Raw genomic sequence first — 6,570 nt, 5'->3', positions numbered from 1 at the left:
TCCAGCCTTATTCTTTCACTCTGTAGGATGGGGTGTGTCCCTGTGCTCAATAGGATTTGTGAACTCGTGGAAGAGACCAACTCTTGCACACTCTGAGTGGTTTCTGTCTTGCTTCTCTTGATTCTATATGGCCTGAGAATAATCTGAGTGTACACATGAGTAAAATGAAACCCAGCGGCTGTCTCTGCTATGGGATGGGGTCTTGATGAGGCAGAGAAGCCTATAAGCATTGAACAGCAAGAAGGAGGATTCAGGAGAATTGTGGCTGCGAGATCTTGGGTAAGTCCATTCCCTCTGATCTAGTTGCTGCTTCTGACCAATGGAGGATTAGCCCACATGGTCTCTAAAAGTGCTTTGGGAGGGCAGCACCTATGGGGTGCCATTACAAGAGTTCTGTTTCTATTTTTCATACTTGAATAAATCCTACTCCTTACACACACACACACACACACACACACACACACACGTGTGCTTTGGGAGAGTCTCTGTTTCCACTGGGGGATTGCAGTGATAGGAGGAGTCCTAGAAGTTTGAACTTCTTGCTTTGGTGTCCGAGAAATCACACTCTGAATGCTGCTCTCAGGGCCCCACCCACTGGGCTCCCCTCTCTAGCCTTGCTCCTTGGAACTGGAGAGAAGAAATTGCCCCTTTGTGTTTATATACAATATAGGGAAGACCCTGCAGATTCTCCCTCTATTTTGGAAACTCTGAACCCACCTTGGGAGGAGACAGAGTGGACACTCCTCAGGGACAAGGTCCCCCTTCCCTCCAACCTTGCCAGGCAGTATTTTGTTGTTCTTGTTTATTTTATTGTATTTATTTATTTTTATCCATTGCTCTATTCTTCAGGACTGAGGCTTGATTCAGATGACTTGGGACATTAAATGCCCATAATCTAGCCAGGATGGTGGAGAGCTTCTAACACCATTCCTGGCCAGAGATCACTCAGCACTTAGCTCCCCAGCATGTGGTTTGGTCTCAGACTCCAGATGGGATTCCTGAAAGGAGCCAGGACACCAAACAAGATCCTGAGGTCTGGGCTCACTAAGGGCCGGGACCTGGAGGGTTAAGCCTTCCCTCCCTCCTGCCTGCCCCCTGCAGTGTTGGCCTCAGCTGCTTGGAATCCCTGGGGTCCTGTAGGGCCCTCCCGCCAGCCAGATGGGCAGCAGAGAGGAGGAGGAGGAATGGAAACAGGCCTCAGGGTACCCCTAGGCATGGAGGGGAAGGGAGGAGGAATTGAGGGAGGACAAAAAATGGTTGCCAGGTAAGGGAGCCTGTTGGCAGAAAGTGGAGAAGGCAGGTCCCCTCTCCATAAGCTAGATGGGGGCAGAGGCTTCCTCAGGGCTTTGGTGTGGGGAGATCAGGGCACAGGCCATCCCACTCAGCCGGCTCTGCTCTCAGAGCCAACTCTTGGCGTGAAACCCTACCCAGAGCTGGCTCCAGCTCCTTTTTCTTTTTTCTTAATAAGGTCGAATCAGAGTGAGTCAGAAGAGCCAAGTTTCCTGTTAGGCTCTGTTTGAATAAACTCTGCTCTGAACAGAGCTTGGGCCAGTACTGTGGCCCTGCCAGCCGTCCCTGCTGAGGCAGGAGAACTTGGGTCCACAGGATGACTTGAGCAATGGGCCTGGCCTGGCCAGACCACTCCCCAGAGAAGCTGTTAAGCTCTCAGAGCTTCAGTCTTGCCTCTGAGCCTGGGGGAAATAATACCTTTCTTGGGGCAGATATGGGAGTTTGGAATGAGAGGATTATGAGAAGTACCCAGCACATTGCCAGATCATGTGGCCACTATTTTCTTCTTTTCCCCTTGACTTGTGAGAGAAGGGAGGGGTTATATCTGGAGCCGGGGGTCCCCCATGCCATTTCCTCTATCCCTTTCTTGTTTTTATGTGTCTTTATTCTTCCTTGCCCAGGATGAAGCTTGTGCAGGGCAGGATCAATCCTCTTCCCTCCTCCCTTCTCTCAGAGTCCAACCTCCTTCTGTTTCTAGTCTAGGCCTCCTGCAGTATCTGACTGGGCCCAGCTGGGCCATGGCCAGCAACTCTGGGAGCCCAGGAGTCTGCCTGCCTCTGCCTCTCCACACACAGGGCAGAGCTTGCATCTGTAGCTTAGGTATCCTGGCATCCTTAGGTTGAAACCTGCAGAGTGGGGGGTCTAACAGAGACCATGGCAGAATATGGAGGGTATAGAGCATGGGTCAAATGAGGGCTTAGATTCACTGGGCTGGGCTGGGACAGCTGTCTTTGGGAGGACAGCTTCTCTTTCAGCCCTATCCCTATAGACTGGGATTCACACCCACATTTTTAAGACCTAGATATGTGGTTGAGGCCAGATCCTGGCACTAGAAACCAGTCTCAAGGGATCTTGGAGGGCTGGTGATGTAAAGTTGAGTTTGTTGGTAGTACACATCTTTTTATAGCACCTACTTTGTGCTTAACTGTGTTGCTGGGGCTCCCATGGAGCAGCCAATGTCCTGTGACCCTGAGATGGTCCTGAAAAATCCATGGGGAAGCAAGGAAGTGCGGACCTCATCAGCAGAGGGGTGTGGGAACAGAGAGGGATAAGAACTGTGGATGCCCCTTTGCTTGGTAGACAAGGGCCGTGAGGCCGACTGTATGGGTCAGAATTTTCTGTGGTTGAAGGGAAGGGATGAGGGTAGGCACTGGGTCGCCTCTGCCCTCTGGCTCCCAGACTGGGCCTGACTGGGTTCCTCCTCTTCCCCATGGTCACTAACTTCTGAGGGCAGGTCTGGGCACCTGCACCGCCAACTCAGGAAGGCCACTGATGGGATTCGTGCTGAATTGGGAATGAAGCCCCAGTCCCAGCAGTGGACTGTGTGGTCCCAGCTGCTGCCTCTGGAAAGTGGGCTGGAGGAAGTGCTGAGCGAGGAGGCTGGGCGAGCTGGCACAGAAAGCGCTGACTCCACAGGGAGAGGACCACCGAGTGACCACTGCCAGCTGGGCCCTGGGCCCACCCCTCCCCCGCAGCCACATCTGGTGCAATGGTGGGGGAGGCAGGGGGGACTTTGGTCCCCAGAGCCAAGGCAGTGGTGGAGGGGGCCCGAGGAAGGGGCTAGGGCATTTTGGTTTGGAAGTGTCTCTCTTAGGGGCTGGAGCTCCTAGAGAAGTCAGGAAGTGGGGGAGGGGAGGTCAGAGCATTTTTCAAGGGGCAGATGATAGGGGTGGAGGAACCTACCTTCTCCAAGACCCAGAGGAATTTGGGGCTCTGGCCACTTCCCCCTCCCTGGCTCTCCTGAACCGCTCCCCTAGGGTTCTGGGGAAATTGGAAAAACCAGAGTTGAGATAACAGACTGGGCATGGAGGACAGACCCCAGGAGGGCAGGAGGCTCCCTCAGCCCCTTCAGAGCTTCTCCCCTCTGACCTCCCTGGACTCTGAGGTTTGCTGAATGGTAACATTCCCTGTCTCCACTCCCCACTTAAGGCCCTGGGTGATTGGAGGCAGAAGTGGGTCATTATTGCAGGAAGAGGGGCAAGTGAGGAGGATCTGCCTTGGGTGGTGGAGGGATTTTGCATGGTTGTTGGCTGGGGCCTGCTGGGTGGGAAGGCTCCCTATGACAAAGTTCTGGGGATGAACTTCAGCCAACAAGCAATTAGGGGAAGGAGGCAATAGCATCCACAGCCCCAGGGAGAGAACTAATAGAATTGAGCAGGGTGCCAGCCCTTTAGGCTACAGTTCCACAGAGGCCTGCAGAACTAACCGGAAAACTAAGGCAGGAGCCCACTGTTTCTGATGGATAAAACTGTGGCAGGGCTAAGGGAAGCCCTTTCTGCCCAGTTCCACTTTAGTTTTTGCTTCTCTAATTTCATTTGGATCTCCCTGGGTTTTGAAAAAATTGTTCAACACCCTCCCTGTCTTCTCATTCATTCATTTGTTGTCTCGGTCTCCCTTTCCGTGTCTTGCAGTCTTCATCTGTCTCCATCTGTTTCTGTTCTTTCCTGTCCCTCACTCGCTTTCTCTTATTGGAGTTCATTAGTTCATTCATGCCCTCAGACAGCATGTTCCCTGGCTGCCTGCTGAGGGCCAGGCCTTGTACTGGCCAATGGAGTTACAGAGAGTCACCAGACCTGCCAGGTTCCCAATAGCTCCCAGGGTGACACAAGTGACCTCCTGTGTGGAGGTGAAGCCAAACATTGTATTGACTCTCTGTGAGGCATTGCTATTCTCCATCTCAATGTCTGTCTGTCCGTTCATCCATCCATCCATCTCTGTCCACTGGTGACTCTACCATTGTTCCATCTTTGTGAGGTGACTTTTTCTGCTTGCTGCAGGACATCTGGAGTTTACTTGCTTCCCCCTGGTGAAGGGAGGCAGTGGAGCTGAAGAAGGGCAGGTGGTCTGGGCTGAGGGTGGGGTGGGTATTGGGAGAAGTGAGGACATGGGCCTGCCGGTGTGAGGGACTGTACCCCCAGGACATAAGTTAGCTTGGGAGTCTACTCCAAGGGTTTCTTTAAAGGCAGTTGTTGGATGAGTTAAGATGATGGTCATACGTATGGGTTAAGCTCTACTGCGTGCTAACAGGATTAGACAAAGTAAGGCTTTTTACTAGTGGTATTTCCTATAATTTCGTGTATGTGATCCCCACCCACACCCAACTCCACCAGTCCTCACTGAAGTCTAATTTTGCCCAGCTGGGGTCTGGGAAAGGAAGTGATGGAAGAAAGAGATGAGAAATCAGCAGTTTCTCCCTTCTGATTTTTTTGTATAACCTTTTATTTCATATTATAAAAGAAATATGTTGGGCTGGGGATGTGGCTCAAGCGGTAGCGTGCTCGCCTGGCATGCGTGTGGCACTGGGTTCGATCCTCAGCACCACATACAAATAAAAAAAAGATGTTGTGTCCGCTAAAAACTAAAAACAACAAATATTAAAAATTCTCTCTCTCTTTAAAAAAAAGAAATATGTTAATTCTAGGAAATTGAGAATATAGAATTAAAAAAAAAACAATTCTGTAAGCTTAATGGTTCTTTGCCTACTCGTTTAAAGAAACAATGGCATATGCCCTATAAAGGGCCTTTTGATGTTCACTGAGGAACAGTTCAGGGATCAGGGTAAGTGCCAATTCACCTTGATCACAGGGGCTCTGGCCTACCCAAAGAGGAGGTCAAATCTTTCTTTCCCCACTACTTGCCTCCTACTGGGAGCTGAGGGGCTGGCTCAGGTGAGGCCTCAGCCCTTCTGCTGTTAGTACCTTGTCTTTTCCAGAACTGGACCTGGATCCTGAAAATACAGTCAGATCCCCAGGTCTGCTCTGAGATCTGAGGTCTGTAGCAGCTGTAAGCTTATCCTACTGGTTGAGATGGATGTGGGGAGGGGGTAGGTACCTTAATTTCTGTCTGCCCAAGTATCCAGCCATTTCCTGCTCGTTTTCTTCCTGAAGTATCAGAAGAACCAGGCTTTCTCTGACTAGGAAAGTTTGTTAGCAAACTCCCATTGGAGCAAATGATGACTGTCAGTATATGTAACTGAGAAGGATCCCCAGGACCTGCTCCCTGAGCCCAGTAGATCTGCTTCACAGACCTCCTATGTTCCCCTAGGAGAAGAAGCACCCAAAAATTTATTGAAGGAACTTGTAAAGAATGTTCGTATGACATACAGAAAAGTATACAAATCCTCCATGTACAGCCAGACGAATGATCCCAAAGGGAACACTCTGCTGGAATTGCTGCCTATATCAAGAAATGGAACAATCAAGCAGCTGGCGACTTCTAAAGAGATGCTCCTTGTCACGGCACCTGGCTACATTCAAAACTAGTTTTCTGAGACAAGGTTTTAAATGACTGAATTGTCTGGAAAAGTCATACTTGAATGAACAAGTTGTCTGTTGATTTCTTTGTACCGTCTTAGCTATCATAGGTGATGCTCTAATGAGCACTCTTGAACAGAAATCTTGGCGTCTACCTCTGCTAGGTATCAGCGTCAGGGGGCCTGGGTTTGGTTCTAGCCCTCCTTGTGTGTAAGCAATGAGATTTGTGCCTTTTTTTTTTCTGTGAAATGGGAATGATAAGGATTTAAATGAAGTGGGTTTAGTACAGAGCCTGGCGCATCTAAACACTTAATAAACACCAGCCATTGCTAGTCTAGTAGATTATTTTATGGAAAGTTGGATTTCTGGTGAGAGGATTTTAATGTTTTTAAGGCTTTGGCACAAAATAACTAGCTTCCTCCAGAAGGATGATCCCCATTTCCTGTCCAGAGTGCTGTTACTTTTATCAATATAGGGGGCTGCTTTTGTTTTTAAAAGAAATATCATTAGCACAATAGCTAAACTATGGAACCAGATCAAGTATCCATCAACAGATGAATGGATAAAGAAAATGTGTGTTTTCTCTCATATGTGGAACCTAGAGAGGAAAAAAGGAAAAGAAAGGTGGGACAGATGGCATGAAAATCAAAGGGACATGACTAGAGGAAAGGGACCCTGGAGTGGGAGGTGGGAGGGAGGGGGGAAGTACTAGGAAGTGATATTGGCCAAACTAATTGTGTGCATGTTTGAATATGTGACAACAAATCCTATCATTATGTAGAACTATAACACACCAATAAAAATGTAG

Source organism: Marmota flaviventris, chromosome 2 (genome assembly GCF_047511675.1).
Source record: "Marmota flaviventris isolate mMarFla1 chromosome 2, mMarFla1.hap1, whole genome shotgun sequence".
Lineage (NCBI taxonomy): Eukaryota > Metazoa > Chordata > Mammalia > Rodentia > Sciuridae > Marmota > Marmota flaviventris.
This window is presented reverse-complemented; position numbering follows the sequence as displayed.